This window comes from Chlorocebus sabaeus, chromosome 4 (assembly GCF_047675955.1).
Source record: "Chlorocebus sabaeus isolate Y175 chromosome 4, mChlSab1.0.hap1, whole genome shotgun sequence".
Lineage (NCBI taxonomy): Eukaryota > Metazoa > Chordata > Mammalia > Primates > Cercopithecidae > Chlorocebus > Chlorocebus sabaeus.
Genome location: NC_132907.1, coordinates 41,540,680 through 41,565,302, shown reverse-complemented (window position 1 = coordinate 41,565,302; position 24,623 = coordinate 41,540,680). Strand labels below are relative to the sequence as shown.

Sequence of the window (24,623 nt, the reverse complement as noted above, 5' to 3'; positions counted from 1 at the left end):
GCTCACACCTGTAATCCCAGCACTTTGGGAGGCTGAGGCAGGTGGATCACCTGAAATCGGGAGTCCAAGACCTACCTGGCCAACATGGTGAAACCCCGTCTCTACTAAAAATGCAAAAATTAGCTAGGCGTGGTGGCACGTGCCTGTAGTCCCAGCTACTCAGGAAGCTGAGGCAAGAGAATCGCTTCAATCTGGGTGGTGGAGGTTGCAGACAAGGATCTCCACTCTTGCCACTTCTATTCCACATAGTACTGAAAATCCTAGCTTGAGCAATCAGGGAAAGGAAAGAAATAAAAAGCACCTACATCAGAAAGGAAGAAATTAAACTGTTCTTGGCTTGCAGACGACATGATCTTATATATAGAAAGCTCTAAAGTCTCCATCAAAAAATTGTTAAAACTAATACATGAATTTGATAAGTTGTAGAGTACATTTGAGCTAAATACACTGTGGTATCCTGACTGAATCCTAGATATAAAAATAGGCATTGATGAAAACACTGTTCACATTTGAGTAATGTCTGTTGTTAATAGCAAAATACCAATGTTAATTTCTCAGTTTTGAAAATGGTAGCATGATTATGTAAGATGTTAACATTAGGAGAAACTGAGTGAAAGGCATACAGAAACTCTTTGTACCTTCCTTGCAACTTTAATGTAAATCTAACATAAATTATTGCAAAATTAAAATTTTTTAATCATATGGAAATTTTATATACAATTAATGATCTTATTTTTATCTGTGACATAAAGAAAATGATACATTTTGAATATGTTCTTTTATGGGCCATGAGAACTCAACTCAGTTCACTTTCAAGGACTGACACAAATATTACATTTGAAAGGAGAGTAGTGGGGAACAGTATCAGATAAAAGTTATGTTCTTATAAAAGAAAACTTGAAGATTGTAGAAGAAATGTATTTCCAGTCCCAAATCAATTGACTGGCATTGCTGAGTGGCAAAGAATCATAGAAGGAGTAAAATAAAATGGTCTAAAATGCTTAGTTGCTGGTGCTGTTTCTCCTTTTGCAACGAAATCTCGGTATGCTCAAGGCAGTGAATGCCATGTGGAATCCCACTCCCTTCTCTTCTATAGAAAGAAGAATGTGGAAAAAAGCAGGAGTAGATTCTGCTGATTCTAGGGCCATAACACATATTAGTCCCAATAAGAACACCACTTCCTGTCACTGGACAGGCAATGCCACTAAACCATAAGAAAAGCTACTTTGCAAAAGCAAAATTTCAGGTGAACACAACAAGTCAAAATAACCAGGAAGTCAACATTTTCCACAAGCAAGAAGCTGTATATAGACTACTAAAATCCTTCAGGGTATTTGGTTTTGAAAAAAATTCCACCAGCACATATTTATATAACTGTTTTAAATGAAGTCAAAATATTTCTGGAGCTCTTCGCTGGATAAGAAATTGTTTGTATTTATCTGCTATTCCATATCATGTTTTTCATTTAAGAATATCAAAAGAGTTCCATTTGTATGTCTTCATCTATTCATAGAGCAGGGGGAAATGTGTTCAGAGAGACTTGAAGCTAAGTGGGCAAATCTTTACAAGCTGGTATATTCCTACTGTTTGAAAAAGATTACCCAAACAATAGACTCCACACAGCCCCACATCTACTTTTTACTTGCTAGACTGCCCCTTTGGAAGTGCCTATGAACTTCATGTGACATTTTAGGGATACAAAATCAACCCTGACCCTCATTGACTGCCAAGAAAGTACGTGGAGAGCCCTATTTTTTTCCTTTGGTCATACTCCACCATGTGAGGCTGAGATTCCCTAGAAAGAAGCTCTGATAACATCATCAATGCCTGTCCCTTTTGATATCCTCTTTTTGAACAGTTGCTTCAGTTTCCTCATCTGTAAAATGAGGATAACAAATAGATCTATCTCAGGCTATTGTGTGGATTAAATAAGAGCATTATCTCAATTTTCACGGTGAGAAAGTGTATAAAGTGCTTAATAAGTATTTGTCAAATGCATAGATAAATTAATGAATTCCTCTACCTCTGAAAATTCATAAGTCTCTGCCATGCTTTTCCTAATACCTGAGCCACTCTTCTAAATATTGGAGGGCTGTTTAGGTAGCTTGAGTACTAATTCCAGCAATTGGGTAACCAAGCACCTATCCTTAGCCTAAAAAAAAACTCCAGAATGTTGCCTGGCCTGCAGGTTGTGCCGTAATTTCAACCACTCTCTACTTCAAATACAACCTTGGTTCCTTTGCCCCCAGTACTACAAAGAACTTTTCCAACTTTTAACCCCAACTGGACTGTATCTTTAGAGAAATGTCTAATTAATTTGCTTCCTACGGAAATATCTGGTGCTATTAGATTGCTTAGGTCTCAAGGTGTGTGTGTACAGTCAGCTCCAATTGAAGGGGAATCGCATAGATTCTCCAGATGGTGGGTTGCATGGCTTATTCTTTAATGTGCTAAACCCCAGTTATCAACATTAGCCCCCAAAGCACAGGAAAGAAGAGAACAGAGTTCTGCTTTTCTCCACTGGGAGAAACACTGGTATTTTGTTATTAACAACAGACTTTACTCAAATGTGAACAGTGTTTTCATTAACGCCCATTTTTATTTCTAGGATTCAGCCAAAGTGAGAGATTTTGACACATTGCCTTCCTCATCTAGAAAACTGGCATGCTTTTCTCTGTTTACCCTGGGCTTGCCCTGCTCAGCCAGTCTGGGCCTCCTGGGCAAACACAACTCAGGGTGAGTCCCTCATCCTCAACCTTCTGAATCTAGCAGAGTCGCAAACCATGCCCGCCTCCCTGCCCACACCTCAATTTTCTCAGACCCTCCCTGTGTTGAACCCTTAGTGCTGCCACTTGCTTGTTCTTGTTCCCTGACCAGATCATATGTCCCTGCCACCCAGTCCTCTCCTCACCCATCTCCTCTTTACCTTCATTTGGTCCCCCGTCTATAAGCAGGCCAGGTTGTAGCCTCCAAAGTTCAGAACTGAGGCCTGGGCATCAGAAGGCTGCTGTTCTAGGAAATCTGAGTTTGATCCAAATACGTGGGGTGAGAGTCAGAGGCAGCTCTGGTTTCATTTTGCCAGCAACAGAAACTATGTCTGACTTATACGCAGAAAATACACTTTTTTCAAAGGATATGAGGTAGCTCACAAACTCTTCAAGAACACTGGGCTTAGAAGACAGCTGGGAGCAGAGACCTAAGACCAGTGAGGCTCTCCAGTTCCCATGGAACACAGGGAGCTGAATGTTGGCAGTATTGCCCCCACTACAACCAAATGGGTTCTCTCCTGTTTCTGCTTCTTTGTGCCACTGGCTCCCTGTTCAAAGGCTGGGGTGATGCATCTGAGGGATCCACCCTAAGGTACGCACCTACACTTGAGCTGCAGGGAGGGCTAGTGAAGGGGGTTTTCTGGTCTTTAGAGAGGAAATTTCTCAAACACAAAAGGTAGTTCATATACTAAGTAGCCAAAAATGACAAATGTCAATTGCATTTGTCTCACCATTTTCCATTCTTTCTCATTTCTGTTTCCTGAAAACTAAAGCTATCACAATGTCCCGTCCACCTCCCACTGCAAAATGGCCTGGAAATCTAGCCTCTGTGCTCCTATTTCCACCACAGCATGTGGTTCCCCAGCTCAGGATCTGTGGCATGACCTCCAATTTCTTCTCCAAAATTTTCCTTGTGCCAGTTTTGAAAGGAAAGGAAAATCAGTACTCTCAGTTCATCCTGAAAGATGGGTAGGAAGGTATAAGCTACCACTTCCTCTCCACTTTACACATTCCTTACCCTGAAGTTTAACACATGTTACAAACTATGTACACCATCAGATTAGCTTCTTTGCTTGTCTAATTCTATGATCACTGCTTTTGGAATATACAGGGGCTAAGTCCAGGTTGCTGGGAAGCCACAGGCTTATTAGAGCTAGGAGAAACCTTTCTGAGTTTGCAAAACAACAAGCCTTTAAAGAAAACATGTGCCCTTAGAGGACACTATCACACAAAGATTCCTTTTAGAGGACATTATCCCACAAAGGCTCCTTGGATGTCAAAGTTCTTCCAGAGACTGAGAATTCAAAGGTCATCAACTGAGAGAGATATTCCTATCACCCCTCCTTGATGATCACTAGCAAAGGGCTTTGTGTTCATTCCATTCCCTTGCCAACATTTGGTTCCCAAGCTTGTCCTCTTGTATCCGTCTACCCATGTCCTGGAATGCAGCCAGCCCACCGACACTGACAGGATGGATGCTAGCTGCAGCGAGACTGCTTGTCTGCTGTACACAGAGAGGATGACAGCAGGACATCAGAACAGCTGTTGGAAGGGGAGAGGAAGTAGGCAGCTGCAAGCAGGGTGGTCAGGAGAAATGCCTCAAAGATGCCCTGAGATGCAACACATCACAAAGCACTACATCTTTAAACAGCCAACCAGGCAGAACAGCCTGTTGGGAAAAGACCAGAAACATAGTTTTCCTTTCTAAATGGAAGTCTGGGTCAGGAAGTGAGTCAAAGAAGCAGAGCAGCCAAAGGAGGTTAGGACTATTGTATGCTGAGAGCAGTTCCAGTGACCAAATCAAAAGTCTTTTTCTGTGTGGGCCTCTGGAAGGTTCTCCAGGTACTCCACAGCACATAGTTCTGGATGTTTTTTGTTCTAAAGCAAAAGAAGTGGTTTCAGAATCCTTCCAATCCATCCAAACACTTCCTAGCATGTTTACACTCTATATACCACAGATAACGTGCAAAGTCTTGATGGTAAGGTCACCACAAGCATTGGAACAGATATATCAGTACCTTGGCATGACCAAGAGCAAGTTGAAAGGGGGAAATCATATCAAGAAGCTCTGGCAAAGAAAGATAACAGCAATGGAGCCCAAATCCTGGCTTTAGATGCTAGCAAGCTCAAGTCTAAGGCAAAACACAGTGGATTCTATCATTCTTGATGTCTACTCAGAGAAGGCTAGACAAGCTTTTTCTGGCTCCTGAACTATACTTAGGTATGATGCAGTAAGCAACTTCACTGAGGCAGTTCTGAGTGCACACACACAGACACATATAAAGAGAGAGAAAGAGAGCGGCGTCTTTCTTATGCCGCCTCCCTTCCACCCCCACAACCCCCATAGCTTATCTCAAACTTTTCTGGTTTTGGTTTGAGATGGAGTTTCGCTCTTTTTGCTCAGGCTGGAGTGCAATGGTGCAGTCTCGGCTCACTGCAACCTCTGCCTCCTGGATTCAAGTGATTCTCCTGCCTCAGCCTTCCAAGTAGCTGAGATTACAGGCAAGCACCAACATGCCCGGCTAATGTTTGTATTTTTAGTAGCGATGGCATTTTGCCATATTGGCCAGGCTGGTCTCAAACTCCTGACCTCAGGTGATCCGCCCGCCTTGGCATCCCAAAGTGCTGAGATTACAGGAGTGACCCACCACACCCAGTCTCTCAAGCTCTTTTAAAGACTAACTCTGTAAAGTTGAGTCTCTAGGGGTCCAGAGAAATATAATACAAAAATGAAGTTTTCTGGTGATCTAGGTGCTTAAGATAGGGATAGCATTTGCAAGCTCCTAAAGTCACTTGTGTTTCAGATTGGGCATATTCACCCTCAAAAACCCCTTTTATTAACTTCTTCAGATCCAACTGAGTCAATTAGTTTGAAACACTTCTTGACAACTAAACAAACGCACTTTTAAATATTTTTAAATGTTCATGTCTTATTATGAACAAATGTTTTACTGCCAACACTTTTTGAAATGTTGAAAGCCTCTCCATTGCATTAAATTCCCCTCAAGAATATCCCTTGACTTATCCTCACTTTTGACAGAAACGATTTTGCCAGAAAATATACATTTAAGGCATCTAACAAATACCATAACCCCCTCAGATTGTTGAAAATCCATTGTTGTGGAGGCCCAGTGTGTGGACCATAAAGGCTGTTTCATGTGAGCAATAAAGAATCCAACTTGTATCAGCACCCTCAGGGAGGACCCCAGGTCCCTGCCTCCAGGCTGGCTAAGGCCTTTTTTCTGGAAGCCCTGCCCCATCTGTTCCTGTCCCACCAAGTTATCAGTTGAAACTTCTAACTTGCATATGATAAGCCTTGGAAGTCAAGGCCTGGCCTAGAAGATGCTGAGGGCAGGGATGGTTTCCAAATGCCCCCAACACATTTTATTTTAAATGAGCTGCTTATCTGAGGAAGCTATCAAGAAAGTTAAGGGCAAAAATAGCTCAATTCCTAGTAGAGATTGATTGAAAATTATTCAACTGGATGTTACTGCATATTTCAATGTGATTAAAACTAGATGTTCTTTCTGACAATAATTGTCCTGACTATGATTAGGAGAAGGTAAGAAGGGAGCTGAGGCGTGAGCCATGCTCAGAATAATATGTAAAGTAAAAAGAACCAAGAAAGGGAAGGAGCCAGATGATTCTGGATCTGGCCAAAACAGGTCCCTACCCACACAAGATAGACTATAAAGATGGTAGGAGGTATGGTCATGAAAGGTCAAAATATAGAATGAGGTGGAAGGGAGGTAAATCTGGAAAAGTACAGGTTCTTCACAATCTTAGAAAGAGTTTTAAACAAGTGATGCTGGGCTGCTGGCTTTTCCACTCCCACTGCTTTATTTCTAAATCTACACTGCTTACAACTTTTTTCCTTTCATAATACAAATAAAGTTAAACCATAGATTTCTTTGGAAGTCACTGAGAAAGTTATAACACTGATATTAAATTCACATATGCCCTAACATACAAATCCTATATGGAGTGATCAAGAAATAATATCTTATTATCCACCTGGAAGGGTCCAAGAATTTGGTTAGCAAGGTACAGTAGCCCTTTGAGTAGCTGTCAGTGTGAGGGCCTGTGATGAAGACAGAAATGACAGAAGAAAGCTGCCCCATTTCTCTTTCCTTTCTATGGTGAGGAGGCAATTGTAGCAACCTGCTGTGTAAGGATCTGTGTGGGGAGGTCCACACATGGCAGACTCAGGCCCTTCACCTTTCTTCCCCAGTCACCAGCAGCCAAGGAGTGATTGCTTTCTCCTTTTAACAGGAAGCAGTACTGGCCCAATTCTGAATTTCTGCAAGAGTGCTAACATGTGTTCACACATTTAAAAGCAAAAAGTAGTAGAGGCTGCTCCTATGTAGATATCCTGCTGGCCACCTGTGTCCAGAAGCTGGCTACCTCCTCAGATGCTCATTCAATTACTTCACCAGTTACCTATCTGGGATCTCCTGTGTCCTCAGTTTGAGATGCTATGGGGTAGATGTTAAGCAGCATGATCTGCTGGCCCCGCAACCCAGACTGGACTGCAGCCGTACAGGGTGATTATATAGGTTGGCACAAAAGTAATTGCGGTTTTTGCCATTGTAATGGTAATACAATCTTGAGTGCTGGCCCTTCCTAGAGAGACTCTTATCACACAAAGCCTCTGTTAAATTCCTAGACAAAACACCTGGCCTCAGGGTTTTAAGTTCCCTTTGTGGGAGTCCTTATCTTTTTCTTAACTGTAATATTAGAGGGTTGATGATGCTGATACTAGAATTTACATTCCATACAAATACCTAAGTGCTTTGTATAATGAATGCACTAGTCAGGACATGCACATAATAAATTGGAAAATTATTGAGCATCAACTCTATGCACAGTCTTGTGCTGGGCACCTTTTTTTTAGCGGGTGTTTATCAAAGTATTCAACAATGGTCAGTTAGGATAAATGTGGTTGCATAATACTGACAAAAGTAGTAGTATTCAATATATATGTCATTATGCCTAGATATAATTATGCCTATTTGTTTCCTTCTGGGTTAATATTCCTTTGAGAAAAGATATTAATACACACAACAGTGGCACATCTGTTCCCTTGTTCCCTACAGGTGAGGTGAGACTGACAACACCACAAGTCTACCTTTGCATAGTTTTATGCCTATTAACATTTTAATATATAAGTGATGCTATAACTCTGGGTGATGGCCTGGTTCCCCAGGACTGCTGTGGAGCGTGACTTCTTTGATGTAATAAAAGATATTTAAACGAGTCTAGGGACTGTACGGAAAGTTGCCCTAAAACAAGTCACCCAGAGGTCTATTTTATAACCCCTGCACATGGGAAATAGGCTGAGGCCTTGCTGCCAGCAGCCATCTGGGGTGGGGTGGGAGCTGGGGGAAGCACACACCTACTAACAGGAGCAAGATAAAGATAACCCATCCAGAGAATGATCTATGCTGCTCAAGAATGGGTGATTTGTAACTAAGAGAGAGAGTGTGTGTGTATTAAAACTATATGAGCTGTGAAAGATTTTAGTGAGGCCAGAGTTTCGATTTTGAACGGCATCAGTCTATACCTGCTGGTATAAATCAACCCCAGCTGTAGGAACTGGGCCCACACAGTTGTCTCAGACACCTATTGTTGGGGTAGACTCAGGCTGACAGTGATATAAACACCACAGAAAAGGCTTTCGGGGGTAAATAGAAAGGAGGAAAAGACCCTGGCCCCCTCCAGCCAGCAGTTCTCTGAGTTCTGCCTTCAAAGGCAAAGCTGGGTTTCTGGAAGCCACAGGCCTCTCCCACCCCTGACTGCACCGAGAAATGCTCGCCTGCATCCTCAGTCTTGTCCGTCTCATGGCATCTGCACACACAGCCCCCAGTCAGGCACTCAGCCGTAGCCTTGGAAATCCTGATTCAGCAGGCACTGTGCTTAAGAGTGGCAGGCGGGTCCCTTTGCTCCTTATTGGTGACCTCTTGCCCAGGTCATCACCTGCTTCCAAAGGGATTTAAAATGAGGCATGGGGAAAGGACCATTACAAATTCACACTTCATTCTCTTTATTTGCACCTTCTTTCTTCTTTTCTCTCATCTTTCCCTGGGTTCCCTCCCTCTAGCTTTCCCTCTCTCCTTCTACGCACTGTGTCAGGTAGGTGAAGCTTCCAGACTACTAGGGGAACACCTGTTTCCTTAGTTGTCCCACGGTCACCCCTAAAGCCATCTCTTCTCAAGGGCAGCTGATTTCTGGGGTCTGTGTGGCACAGCCTCCAGGGAATGGACCAGCTACGAACTTGTAAGGAAGAAGGACCCCACCTTCTGCTTCCAGCTTCCCCCAGTATTGAAAAGCAGTGGAGTCAGTGAAGATCTGTTTCTGGCCGTGAAAAGAATCCCCTATATCCTAAGAGATCAGCTCAGCAATGAAGGGGTTGCTCTCCTTGGTGTGGGAGTTGGGGGTGTAGAAAGTTGCAGGACACTTTCCGCAGCTTGTCTGATGGAGATGCGACCTGGCACCACTGAAAAGCTTTAAGATTAATGGAGAAAAGGGGAAATCTGACAGCTTTTCCACTGGTTTCAGTCCTCCTGGGTGGGCCGATTGGTCTTGAATGTCACTAGCTACTTAATCTTGTGTATCTGAAACAGACTGGCGTGTTTGGGGAGCCCTGTTTGCTCTGTATAGACATCAATTGGAGAGGCAGATAAAAGGAAACTGCATTGAATTTCTCCTTTAAGCCTTTCACCAGGCACTTTCTGACTGCAAAATAATTAGTGACCCTGGCAGACACAACCGTCCTGTGGTAGATGCTCCCGCCACACCCCTGGTGTGACTCTGACTTCCTTGGGCAAGCTGCTCCTGCTCTGTTCAGTGCAGACTCATACTCCTGTATATTCTTCCTGCTCACCAACATTTTTTTTTAACTACATGGGCTTGCTTACCATTGTAAACCATGGGTATCTGCTTAATCTGATGGCTGAGCGAATGGATCTCCAGAGACACAGATCTATAAGCACAAATGTGGACAGGGAGACAGAAGGACAAAATAAATAAATAAATAAATAAATAAATAAATAAATAAATAGATGTACCCATTTACCTGCATATATGTCTCAAACAAATAGGGTTGAGCTATTTTTTTAATAACCAAAACATCTACCCAGGAATGGAAATTTAAAAATCAAATGATGCTTTCTATATCCTGTTTTGTCAAACTGAACACATAAAAGAAGCCATTCAGGTTAAGTGCAAAGCATTAAAAGAGAAAGAATAAATACAATAGTGTTTGCAGAGGAGGTTACAATAGATTGGCTCCTTATATTCAAAAGATAGGAATGTTTGGTGATTACTGTGTGAAATAACTCTGTCTAGTCTGGTTTGGTCTGGTGTGAGAAGTCTCTGATGCGTTTTACACACACATAGTGGTTTATGAAGAACCTGTCATAAACCTAAACAATAGCACCAATTAGAAATGAGCTTCCATTGATGTATTTCAGATCATTTGCCCTTACCCTTTTCTCACTTTCTGATTCTTTAAACTCATGAACAAGGTTGAGTGTATCATCGGGTGATGAATAGCTAGAGATGATTGAGGCCAACAGACTATATATTAATCGTCCTTAGCCTGGCATCTGGGAATCCATAAAACTCTCTGCACTTTCAAACACAAGAGAAAGCCACATTCTCCGATGTCTGAAATTTGCCACATTACAAGCACACACAGGTCTTTGCAGGGCATCTTCCTGCAATGTGCTTTTGGCTATGATGAGAAGTTTCTATGTATACATACGTAACAAACCTGCACATTGTGCACATGTACCCTAGAACTTAAAGTATAATAATAAAATAAATAAATAAAAAAGAAAAGTGTCTTTAAGGCAGAACACTTTCCAGTAAACATATACAAAATTCATCATAAACCAGACTAATTCTTCTGTCTACCAAAGGAAGATGGAAGACATAAACTGAGTAACACCACAGCAAGGTATCACAGGTCTCTATTATGACTTTGAAATGGTACCAGATATCTGGCTGTTTTTAAATTGCCAGTTTCTCCTCTGTGGTCAAGGATGTCTGCTAAAAAGAAGATACAGGAAGTTACTGATGGCCCTACAATGGAAAATGAAGTGAAAAATTAATCTTCACTATACCAAAGCAACCTCATTTCAATTATCATAGCAAATATAAGGTTATACTTTATTTTGTGACTTACCTTCTCTTTTAAAGATACAGCCTCACATTGTTGAGACCGCCATTGCAAAATTATAACTGAGGCAGTGAAAGATCTGAACTAACTACCTCTACCTCGCTTCTAACCTCCAAGCTGTCCTTGTTCATTTCTGGGTATAGGCCAAACTAAATCTGGGAGAAGCTTACTTTATGGTTTAGCTTTGAAACAAAGATGTTAACAGCCCCTTCCCAAAACAAGCCCCCTTTCTGCCTGGGGACTAGACTGCCTTTGCAAGACTAACAAATTAACTAAAAGATTAGAAATTATGATTTAGGAGTCATGCAGCTGGAGGCTACAAGATTCTGAATCTTCCCAAATTGCTCCTGGGGATAACATCACTATTGCAAAACTTAAGATCAGTGCTTGAAATATTTTGCAGACCCTGCACTTAATGGATCAACTGGCACCACAGATTGATAAACTGGCTCATCTGGTCTTGTGACCCTGACCCAGGAACTGACTCAGTGCAAGAGGACAGCTTCAACTCCTTATGAGTTCATCTCAGACCTGACCAATCAGAATTCCCAATTCACTGACCCCCCTACCCACCAAATTATCCTGAAAAACTCTGATCCCCAAGTTCTCAGTAAGACTGATCTGAGTAATAATAAAACTCCAGTCTCCCACACAGCTGGCTCTGTGAATTACTCTTTTTCTATCGCAATTCCCCTGTCTTCATAAATCAGCTCTGTCTAGGCAGCGGGCAAGGTGAACACGTTGGGCAGTTACATTATGTCAAAGCCTAAGACTAGAGTTGACTGAAATGATGTTGAGGAGACTGAAGTCAGTCTGCATGGCAGGAGAGAGGAGATGGTTCTCCATCCCTCCGAAATGTGACTGGCTGTGTTCTCAGGGGACTGGGAAGTAGTTGGCCAGAGAACATACTGAGTACAGATTTCATGAACAGGTAGGTACTGGGTACACATTTCATGAAAATCAAGAAGTACAAGAGAAGGAAGGAAATTCATATAAATACAAGGAACTAAAATAAGAGAGACTACTAGACAGAAAGGGTCATTTTTCCTGGGAATTGACTGTAGACATTTTGCAACCTTGTTTGAGATATCTGAAACAATGCCTCTCCTCTTCCAGGTTAAAAAAAGAAAAGAAAAATGTGTGTAGCTATAAACAAAAAACAGGTGAGCACACAGAGAAGGAAATTCAAGTCCCATATCTAAAGTTATTGCTATAGTCTTTGAAACCCAAGTTGTCTCTAAGTCAGTTTTGAATGAAAGGTGTAAGTCACCACAAGGTCACTACATGCATGGAGAGCCAAGAGATCCAAACATTAAAAAAAAAACACTGAAGTCACTCTGGCTATAATCACTGGCAGATTTCAGGAAGTTTCTCCACAGCCATGTTCTTGCCACTGTCATTTTATCTTTAATGGGCTCTACAAGTGGCAGATACAAATGTAAATTAAACTATGGAATCCCCCAGAACCTTCTCAAGAGAATGAACCCAGGACTCTTTAGACAGGTCGATGAATTTGAGACATAAAGATAAGAGAACTGGGAAGAGATGAATTCAAAACGTGTTGTTGGTGGCATGCAAGGCTCCTAGTTCCCCATTGTAATCTAGTGGGCAGATGAAAAGGTTCCTTACTAATTAGTCTACTTGGGTGCTTACAGGTTAGGGTTCTGTGTTACCTAGAGACCCCCATTCAAAGATAAATAACTGAGAAGAGTGTGATATACATTTACTGATCCAACAAATAATTTTTAGCATCTATTGAGTGTCAGATACTGTGTTGTGGATACAGTAATGATCACAACAAACATACCTCTTGCCCTCATGGATCTTAAGGTCTATTGGGAGAGTCAGTTGTTAGACTAGGAACTCTCCATCTGAAGAACATTAAAAAGGATGTTCTTTTTATAGGATGCTGTGGGAGTTTAGGCTGGGGGCAGGGGGCAGTCAGAGAAGGGCTCCCTGGGACAACTGAGTGACAAAGCAGGTGATATTCCAAAGGAACCAGAGATCTGGAGGTAGAGAAGAGTATAGGATACACAAGAAACTGAAAGAAGATGAAAATAGCTAGAACATAGTGAGTGAGTGAAGAGTATTGTGACACAAGGAGGCTGGAAGTGTAGCAGAAGCCATGTTACAAAGGATCTGAAGGGTACTGTTGAACAGTCTGGTCTCTAAGTGAATGAGAAGTGCTGAAGAATCCACTTTAAAAGGAAAGTGATATGATCAGATTCATATTTCAGAAAGACCCACTGTGACTGCCATGTAAAGAATGTGTTGGATTGCCCTAAGCCAAAAGAACAAAGCTGGAGGCATCATGCTACCTGATTTCAAACTGTACTACGAGGCTACAGTAACCAAAACAGCATGATACTGGTACTAAAACAGAGATATAGACTAATGGAATAGAACAGAGCCCCCGGAAATAACACTGCACATCTACAACCAGCTGATCTTTGACAAACCTGACAAAACAATAAATGGGAAAAGGATTCCCTATTTAATACATGGTGCTGGGAAAACTGGCTAGCCATATGTAGAAAGCTAAAACTGCATCCCTTCCTTACACCTTATACAAAAATTAATTCAAGATGGATTAAAGACTTAAATGTTAGACCTAAAACCATAAAAACCCTAGAATAAAACCGAGGCAATACCATTCAGGACATACACATGGGCAAGGACTTCATGACTAAAACACCAAAAGCAATAGCAACAAAAGCCAAAATTGACAAATGGGATCTAATTAAACTAAAGAGCTTCTGCACAGCAAAATAAACTATCATCAGAGTGAACAGGCAACCTACAGAACGGGAGAAAATATTTGCAATCTACCCATCTGACAAAGGGCTAATATCCAGAATCTATAAAGAACTCAAACAAATTTACAAGAAAAAAACAACCCCATCAAAAAGCGGGCAAAGGATAAGAACAGACACTTCTCAAAAGACGACATCTATGCAGCCAAAAGACACATGAAAAAATGCTCATCATTACTGGTCATCAGAGAATGCAAATCAAAACCACAATGAGATACCAGATACCATCTCATGCCAGTTAGAATGGTGATCATTAAAAAGTCAGGAAACAACAGGTGCTGGAGAGGATGTGGAGAAATAGGAACACTTTTACACTGTTGGTGGGACTGTAAACTAGTTCAACCATTGTGGAAGGCAGTGTGGCGATTCCTCAAGGATCTAGAACTAGAAATACCATTTGACCCAGACATCCCATTACTGGGCATATACCCAAAGGATTATAAATCATGCTGCTATAAAGACACATGCACACGTATGTTTATTGCAGCATTACTCACAATAGCAAAGACTTGGAACCAACCCAAAAGTCCATCAATGATAGACTGGATTAAGAAAATGCGGCACACATACACCACAGAATACTATGCAGTCATGAAAAAGGATGAGTTCATGTCCTTTGTAGGGACATGGATACAGCTGGAAACCATCATTCTCAGCAAACTATCACAAGGACAAAAAACCAAACACTGCATGTTCTCACTCATAGGTGGGAATTGAACAATGAGAACACTTGGACACAGGGAGGGGAACATTACACACCGGGGCCTGTCATGGGATGGGGGGAAGGAGGAGGGATAGTATTAGGAGATACACCTAATGTAAATGACGAGTTAATGGGTACAGCACACCAGCATGGCATATGTATACATATGTAACAAACCTGCACGTTGTGTACATACACCCTAGAACTTAAAGTATAAAAAAAAAAAGGATGTGTTGGGTTGAGTCAGACAGGATTCTGGGAAACAGGAAGGAAGTCTGCAGACATCTGAATGGAGACAATGGTAGATTGGACCAAGGTGGTGATAGCAAGATTGAAAAGAAGCAGAAATATCCTAATATCTGTAGCCAGATTAACAGTGAAGATGCCTCAGGTCACAAAGACAGGGCAGAGGCATGCAAGACAGCCATGTGAGGATCACATCCCACCCTGAGAAGGTGGGTCTTGGCACATACATCCTGGACAGGTCTGACCTGAATGAGCAGTGTGAATTGAGGAGGGTAGTTAGGAAGAAATACACTGAAGGTAACTGACCAACTTGATGATTTTTAATAGCTATGCTAATAGTTATGTTAGGAGGAATTTCGTTGTAGTAGAAAAGAATTCTGCAAAGGCTTCCTTTAAGAGAGGAGTCTGGGCAGGGTGTGGTGGCTCAAGCCTGTAATCCCAGCACTTTGGGAGGCCAAGGCAGACGGATCACCTGAGGTCAGGAGTTTGAGACCAGCCTGGCCATTGTGGTGAAACACCATCTCTACTAAAAATACAAAAATTAGTCAGGCGTGGTGGCACACACCTGTAATCCTAGCTACTCCAGAGGCTGAGGCAAGAGAATTGCTTGAACCTGGGAGGCAGAGGTTTCAGTGAACCAAGATTGTGCCACTGCACTCCAGACTGGGCAACAGAGCAAGACTCCATCTCGGAAAAAAAAAAAAAAAAAGAGGAATCTGTATATATTTCAAATATGAATTATGAATTTTAGTTTACATGCACATTTAGAAACCTATTACACAGCCCCCTAGAACAGCCATACATATTGTATTAAAGTCAAAGCCCTATATATGACTATATTATATATACATATAACATATATTCCACATATATATTTCATTTTATCTCTTAATACTAGTAGCTAGTAGGCTTCTTTCTACTATACTTCTCTACTTCTGGATCTACCAACTGAACTGTAGATTTACCAAGACTTCACTTTTTAGAGTCTGTGTCCTGGCCTTGTTCCTGTAATAATGTAATTCATTTGAAATTATATGAGTGAAACATGAGAGCAAAATGGTAGTTGTTTCTATGAAAGTTAGTTTAGGGCCAGGCATGGTGGCTCAAACCTGTAATCCCAGCACTTTGGGAGGCCGAGGCAGGTGGTTCATCCAAGGTCAGGACTTCGAGACTAGCCTGGCCAACATAGTGAAACCCCATTTCCACTAAAAATACAAAAATTAGTCAAGCGTGGTGGTGTGTGCCTGTAGTCCCAGCTACTTAGGAGACTGAAGTCGGAGAATTGCTTGAACACAGGAGGTGGAGGTTACAGTGAGCCAAGATAGCAACACTGCACTCCAACCTAGGTGACAGAGTGAGCCTCCATCTCCAAAAAACAAAAAACAAAAGAAAAACTTGGAAGGATTCAACAGAGGGGAGTCTCTAAAGAAAAAGTTGCTATCAGATTAGGTATAGACAAGACAACTATAACAGAGATTCTGGCTGTGGTGGTTCATGCCTGTAATCCCAGCATTTTAGGAGGCCGAGGCAGGAGGATCATTTGAGCCTAAGAGTTTGAGACCAGCCTGGGCAACATAGGAAGACCCCATCTCTGCAAAAATTACAAATATTAACCGGGTATGGTGGTGCATGCCTGTAGTTCCAGCTACTTGGGAGGCTGAGGTGGGAGGATCACATGAGCTCAGGAGGCTGAGGTAGTAGTAAGACAAGATTGTAACACTGCATTCCAGCGTAGGTGACAGAGCAAGACCCTGTCTCAAAAAAAAAAAAAAAAAAAAAAAATCTGGGGGGAAAAACCTAGAAACAGATTCTGTATTCAGATTCTAGAGCAAATGCCTTTAAGTTCTGGTCCACTTCAACAACAACAACAAAAAAAAAAAATTGAAAAAGTGTAGGTGATGCAATGGGTGTAGCTGATAATGCAATAAAATGGTTTAGAACCCTGATCAGAAAACCTGTATGAAATAAAGGTCTTCATTTCAGGTTGTAACCCATGAAAGTTCTATTTGGAATGTCAGAAATAGTAGACTATTCATATCTTCATATGCTTATATGAACCTAATATATTTTAAGTAAAAATAAAATGTTAAAGGTAATACATATATTTTTCTTATGTAATTCTCCTCTTAAACCAATTTTTTCAATTATCTGATAGCCACCATACTAACTATTGGATAAGAAGTATTCTTTGATGGTACCAATGGCCCAGATATATAGAAGCCACACATTCCAAGTACAGGCTGCTAGATTACAAGGACAGTGTGGGAAACCACAGATCATCAGAACTCCAACTCATCCAGAAAAGAGATTATTTTCGCAGCCACACCTAATAAGATTTCACCAGTAACTAGTGAAGAGGAATTGGAAACTCTTGCCAGAACCCTTTGTATATCATTTATAGCCTACTACACAAACATACTGTATGTGTTTATTATATAGTAAACTGCACACAGTTCTTATTTCATAGTGTGTTTAGTCATTCTCATTTAATCCTTTTGTATCTTCCTAAAGTCCATCAAGAACTTCTGCAGCTGTTGGTGGTGGTGGTGGTGGTGTGTACCCAGTGGCCCTGCTTGGACTAGAGTCCCAGGCAAGCTGTCTCCTTACAGATACTGCTTTAGTGGGGCCTATTTTGGCCAGAGTTACACACACATAGAGAGTACAGCACATTGAAAAGAAGTGCCATTTAAAGTCTTGTCTGACTTTTAGAGATACTTACGTTTATACATTTATACTGAGTTCTATGAATGAGCTTCAAGGGATCTAGGAAGCCTTGGAAACTGTTACATATGTATGTTTGCAGGGGGAGGAATGTTTGGCTTTCAGCAGATTTTCAAAAGACCCCTTAATCCCAAGAGAGGTCAAGAATCATTGGTGTAATAAAAAGGAATGAAGTTCTCATACATGCTACCACATGGATGAACCTTGAAAACATTATGCTAAGTGAAAGAAGCCACAAAAGACCACATACTATATGTCTTTATTCATATGCAAATCCAGAATAAAGAAATCTATAGAGACAGAAAGTAGATTAGTGGTCGCTTAGGGCTAGGTTGAGAGTAGGGGAATAAGAAGAGATGGGGATGATAGCTAAAAGGTACAGGGTTTTTGATGTGAGGAATATGTCCTAAAATTGACTGTGGTGAGGTCTGTACATATCTATGGATATGCTAAAACCCACAAAATGGTAGACTTTAAGTAGATAAATTATATGGTATATTAATTATATCTCCATAAAGCTATTTTTTAAAAAAATAATTGGCATAGACTTATCATTTGCCAATCTTGTTCATATTCTTTACTTCACAAGGTATTATGAAATAAGTAAATGAACATCCAAAGTCACTACTAAGTGACTTACTCTTCTGATGCCAATTCCATTTCCCACCATGCTTCAGCTATTGCCTACTGTCAGGATAGGGTGAAAAGAGCATGGACTTGGGAGCCTGAACCACTTAATAACCCCTTGTACAGGCTGCTTAATCTTACTATCTTGTTCTTATTTTCCTGTTCTAAAACAGAATGTTACCCAACTAAGAGTACAATTGTGAGAAACTCTATGTAAAGTACCTAGCACTGTGCTTAGCATATGGTAGATACTAACAAACGGTAGCATATGTTTATCATCATGTATTAACACTGATTCGGTTTTAAGTGACAGAAACTCAATCTAGTTAAAGCAAAGAAGGAAATGTATTAATTTATATCACTGGGGAGATATATATATAGTAGATACTAACAAATGGTAGCATATGTTTATCATCATGTATTAGCACTGATTTTGTATTAAGTGACAGAAACTCAATTTAGTTAAAGCAAAGAAGGAAATGTACTAATTTATATCACTGGGAAGGCCATCTAGCTTCAGAAGAAGCAATAGCCAGAGTCTCAAGTGACCTCTCCAGACCCTCCTGGCTTTGTCCTCAGGTGGAAACACATGGAGACAAAGTTGTCAAACTCCAGGCTCACATTCCACCAGCTTAGTGGCTCAAGTGGAAGAACAAACCTCTTTCTAGATAATGCCAAAAGTCCTGGAAGATTCTTGCTGGCCTGGCTAAGATGCTGTGTCCATCTCTGAGCCAATCTCCATGGCCAGGGGGAAGGAATTACAATTAATCAAGCCTGAATCATGTTCCATATCTGTGGAAGGATGATGTATTAGTCCGTTTTCACACTGCTAATACATACCTAAGACTGGGTAATTTATAAAGAAAAAGAGGTTTAACGAACTCATTTTGAGGCTGGGGAGGCCTCAAAATCATGGCAGAAGGCAAAAGGCACATCTTACATGGCAGCAAGAAAGAGACAATGAGAGCCAAGTGAAAGGGGAAACTCCTTATAAAACTGTCAGATCTCGTGAGACTTATTCACTATCAGGAGAACAGCATGGGGGAAATCGCCCCCATGATTCAATTATCTCTCACTGGGTCCCTCCCACAACACATGGAAATTATGAGAGCTACAATTCAAGATGAAATTTGGGTGGGGACACAGCCAAACCATAGCAGAGGATAGATTACTCCCTCCCTGCACCCCAACCGCAAACCAATACATGTGCTACATATCTACAGACATTTATTCTCTCCAGGGTGCGATAATCTTTTTAGGCTGAATGGTGAAGCAAAGAAAACTGACAATTCAACTCTGCATTAATGGTCACCCACTCTGGGGGAAGTACCTTCCATGTTGTGTGTGTGTATATGCACATGAACCCTCGAACACATGGCGAGCCTGTCAGATGCCAAGATGAATGAGAATCTCATATATTAATTGTTTACACATTTTATAACAACAGTAATTCCTTCCTGGTGGCTTCAACTAGATGCTGAAGTGTGAAGGAGACAATCTTCATAAGAAATTTGGATAAAATTGTATGTTATGGGTAATTTTGCTTATTAAATATTTTCTCAGTTGTGAGTTTAGAAAATAGAACAAGGTAATACAAATGAGTATTTCAGGAAGCCCCTGCAATATTAGGCAGTGACTGAGCAGTGGGTTTACATTTACAAACAGCCAGATCCTGCAGAATGAAGGCTGGTCTAGCTGAGGTCAGCTCTCCTAGGGAGCTGACACGGGTGTAAATCAGATGTATGCCATTGCTCATTCTTCAGGTCTTTTTTTTTTTTTTTTTTTTTTTTTTTTGGACATTTGGATTTAATTTGTGGGTGTCTCTTCCTTTTCCAAAAGCAGTGTTTAAAACATAGAGGAAATTTAAGGTTCCAGGATGCACGGCTGGGTTGTGGCTTCCCCGGGCCATTTCTCGTCTTTATGTATTTTCGTGGGTGATTCTCATCATGTTCAAGACATATTACACGTATGTGTCTCCCTCACGTCAGAAACAGTTCAGATCCAGTCGTTTAGCATCACTAATGAGAAGTTTCTCTGTAGATTTCCCATGGTCAAAAAACTAAATAGAAAAACTATAGTGCAGTGGTTAAGAGTGCAGGTTTTGAATTCCAATCTAGCTTTGAATCCTTATGTTTTTTTATCACCAGATCATATTAAATCACTTATTATGTTTATTTTTTATATCTGTTTTCCTTAGTTAGAATATGAGCTCCAGGAGGGCAGGCATCACTGTTTTGTTCGCTGATATAGGTCACACACCTAAAACAGTGTCAGGTACTTTGAAGGCACTCAATAAATATCTGTTGAATGTGTGAATCGTGTAATTAACCATGTTAATATATTATTTAACACAGTTTCTGTTTTCACCCTTAAGGTTTCATCCTGAGTGTGCTGAATTATGGGATTGACAGGGAGCAATGTTTAATATCAGCATCTGAATATCCTCTTTTCTTTCCATCTTCTCCCTACTCCATCTGCCCAGAGAAGGGTTTCATCTTTCTGTGTGAACTATACACCCGTACTTGGGTCAGCATGCATTCTTTCCTACATTAAGTTTAATGTATAAACTCTATGTGGTAAGTTCTCTACCTTAGCTCTTGATATAAAAAAACTAGATTTTGGAATCCCAGAGGAAATTCTCTCCCACCAAAGCCTGCCTAGTAATAACAAGTCAAAAGCACTTTGACTTTTAGATTACTGTGTCTCTTGTGAACTTAAAAACTATTTTGAAACTCAGAGCTGAGCAATGACTTCTTTTTCTTAGACTATAACTCTTCTCTCCCTGAAACAGGATAGATAAAAAGCTATCAGTGCTGCTCAGGAAATAGTGACTTCTCAGCATCTCAGCATAGTTCCCTGCTACATCCACTTCCATAAATGATCAACGTCCCTTTTGTTGGGCTCTTCTCTGCCTTGTAACGCCTATATGTGATTACCAAACCGGGGGTTCTTTTCTCATCTTTAAGATACCTTTATGAGTCTTTGCTTGATTCATGATAACTGATTCCCTTTTCCAGCTGTAGAAGGGCAGTGTTCAACTAGAGGCTCATAAACGACTCCTCTCACGGGAAGTGCCACTGTCTTCATGCTCAGATCCCGCTATCTAAATCCTGTTGCCTACCTGGTCTCACGTTAGCTGATATTCATCAACAAACGCTTGCCTACGAAGGACAGTTTACTCTTACGTCATTTGAAACTAATGCAGGACCCCAAAAGTGTATATGGAGAAGGCACATTGAGTTAAAAGTACAAGTAGAGTTTCTGAAACCACCAATTTCCTTTCCAGTAGTAATAAAAGATCTTAAACATAGTGAGACAAATTTAAAGGAAATTAATCAGAGAGCAAGAGAGAAAATTATTTCTCCCCAAAGAAAGCATCTATGTGCAAGTAAAGCCACTAGCTGACAGTCCAGGGCTGTGGCCCCTGGAGTCAGGGATGGAGGGAGTGGTAGCCTCTCTCTCAGCCCTCCTTGTGCCTCCCCATACCCAGAGTGTGGAGAGCTGGGAAGACAGGTATGTCAGAACCCTGGCCATGGCATCCACCAGACAGAGGAGGCAGTCCTAAATAGACCGTGACTTTAGAAGACTGGGAGAAATCCCTTAGTTCTCAGGGCTTAAATCCCCTCAAAAGATTCCTAAATTCCAAAAAAAAAAAAAAAAAAAAAAAAGGATTTCAATTTGGCAGTGTGTACTGTGCAGAGTCCAGGGAAAAAGACAGCTCACCGGAAGACTTGACTGTCTGACCCTATGGAAAATGGATGCATCAGAGATCTATGGACTATTTGCCATTGAAAGTATTCAACTGACTCCCTTCAGTCTGAATATTTGCCCACTTGGCAATCTCCTGATGAGAGTTGGCTTCCTCATCTTTATTTTTTTGGCTGTATGTAACAGACTTAACCAAAATGGGCTTAAAAACTAAAGAGCATCATTTTCTCAAAGGAGGAGCAGTCTGAGGTACCGTGCGTCTAGGGTTGGTAAATTTAGGGGCTCGACAACATCAGCAAGGACCAGATTCTTGCCATAATTCTACACTGCAATACTTAGGGTGTTGGCTTTGGTCCTCTAGCTTGTCTCCTTATGGTCAAAAAACAGTGACAACGACCTTCACCATAGCAACCTCACACAACAAAATGTGAAGTCCATAGTGAGAATGATATTTCTTTGTCAACAAGAAAACTTTCCCAGGCCTCCCCCCCATCCCTTTTCAAAAACCTTACCTTTGTGCCTTTTTAGTCATAATTGTTCCCAAATATTTTTCTAAGTCAATTGTCAGCAAGGAGAATGCAGTCACCATGATCAACTTGGAGTAGTCAAGAATAATTGCCTTTTGGTCCTGAGAATGGGCCCAGCTTTCCTAAAACACAGAGTCACATAAATGTATCAGAATTCTACTAATTACAAAACCTGGGGAAATTGCTGTTACACACACAATGCAACCAAAAATATCTACCGCACCATGAATGTTTCCTGCAAGGAAAGACACATAGAGAGTTCAACTGTCTGGTCACTATGGCTATTAGTCTCCTTATTTAAAAAATAGTATTCCAAGGTCAGGCATGGTGGCTCATGCCTGTAATCCCAGCACTTTGGGAGGCTGAGGCGGGTGGATCACCTGAGGTCAGGAGTTCGAGACCAGCTTGGGCAACATGGTGAAACCAACCCCTGTCTACTAAAAATACAAAAATTAGCCAATGGTGGTAGCCACCTGTAATCCCAGCTATTCAGGAGGCTGAATCAGGAGAATCACTTGAACCCAGGAGGCAGAGGTTGCAGTGAGCTGAGAGTGTACCATTGCACTCCAGTCTGGGCAATGGAGTGAGACTCTGTCTCAAAAAAAAAAAAAAATCTTTACTTAAACATTTGTCTTCCTCTTCAGAAATAACAACAAAAAAGCTCCAAGAATGAAGAGGTGACCTATTAAACTTCAAAGTGATGATGACTTATGCCCACTTTCTTAAGGTATGGACAGACAGATGCCTGGCAATCCCAAGGGCTATGTGGGGTGACCAGGAGTAATGGAAAAAAATCTTATCTAGTTAAAGATTTGGCAAATATCCACTGAGGGATCTTGATGTGCCAGGCATTGTGCCAAGCAGGATACCAAGGAGATAGGGCATAGTCTCTGCTCCTGGGAATCCACAGTCAGCCTCATGACTTTGCCTGGGGATAGTCTTTGTTATGAGACCTAGATCCAACCAGTCTGGGAGTCCAAGACTGTCCAGATGGTTTGGGCTTCTGGCTGCCCAATCAGTATAGCTAGCTTGCCACCAGCACAGAGACAGAAGGTAGTCTCTTAGCTGTCCTCCTTAGCTGACCAGGGCCTGGAGGGTATATACATCTTGTTTCAATCCCCAGATCTGTGGTTCTTCTTGTCAGCAGACAAGGCCAGCAGTGTCTGCCTGGTTCTACACTATGAGTTGGGTTCAAGCCTCTGCTGTCCAGAAAAGCACTGATACTATTTCTTAGGAATAATATCTATATAAGAAAACCCTCAAGGAAGGCAAGAAACCAAGCTTGGTAATGGGCTGAAGGGAAGAAGGCAGAGTTCTCGGAGGGAATGAGCAATGCTGTATATAAGAAAGCATAGGATAAGGAGTTGAACATGCAATAAAAGGTAGTGCACCAATTTTCCTTGTAAAGCAATGGTGACGTATAAAGAATGAATTCAACAATCTCAACACCTCAAACCCTATAAGAAGCAATGTGCAGACACCATGACCCCTTATTTAGTAGACATTTTGGGGCTCTGTGGGTATATCAGATTAAGCAGATGGGGTAGAATTTTGTTATTGTCCGTTAAAAGTAATTTGGGGTGTCCGTTCCAAGACGGCCAAATAGGAACAGCTCTGGTCTGCAGCTCCCAGCGTGATTGATGCAGAAGATGGGTGATTTCTGCATTTCCAACTGAAGTACCTGGTTCACCTCACTGGGACTGATTGGAAAATGGGTACAGCCCAGGGAGAGCAAGTCGAAGCACGACAGGGTGTCACCTCACCCGGGAAGTACCAAGTGGTCAGGGGATTTCCCTTTCCTAGCCAAGGGAAGCTGTGACAGACTGTACCTAGAAAAACAGGACACTCCTGCTCAAATACTGCGCTTTTCCGACAGTCTTAGCAAATGGCACACCAAGAAATTATATCCCCTGCCTGGCTCTGCAGGTCCCATGCCCACAAATCCTTGCTCACTGCTAGCTCAGCAGTCTAAAATCAACCTGCCAGGCAGTGGCCCGGCAGGGGGAGGGGCGTCTGCCCTTGCTGAGGCTTGAGTAGGTAAACAAAGTAGCCAGGAAGCTCAAGCTGGGCGGAGCACACCACAGCACCACAAGGCTTGCTGCCTCAATAGACTCCACCTCTAGGGGCAGGGCATAGTTGAACAAAAGGCAGCAGAAACTTCTGCAGACTTAAACATCCCTGTCTGACAGCTCTGAAGAGAGCAGTGGTTCTCCCAGCACAGTGTTGGAGCTCTCAGAACGGACAGACTGCTCCCTCAAGTGGGTCACTGACCTCCATGCAGCCAAACTGGGAGACACCTCCCAGTAGGGGCCAACTGACACCTCATAC

The 24,623-nt window shown here is 41.6% G+C and overlaps 1 long non-coding RNA gene across 1 annotated transcript in view; it reads right to left on the bottom strand.

Moving 5' to 3' along the window:
• Positions 1 to 631: 631 nt before the first annotated feature.
• The window catches only part of LOC140711581 (uncharacterized), a 47,429-nt gene continuing 23,437 nt past the window's right edge, over positions 632 to 24,623 (bottom strand). The window contains exons 3-6 of the long non-coding RNA XR_012092855.1: positions 9,686 to 9,750; positions 8,584 to 8,744; positions 2,912 to 3,021; positions 632 to 1,876 (exon numbers count right to left, since the gene is read on the bottom strand). This is a non-coding gene — a long non-coding RNA (uncharacterized lncRNA). The remainder of the gene's footprint in view (positions 1,877 to 2,911; positions 3,022 to 8,583; positions 8,745 to 9,685; positions 9,751 to 24,623) is intronic.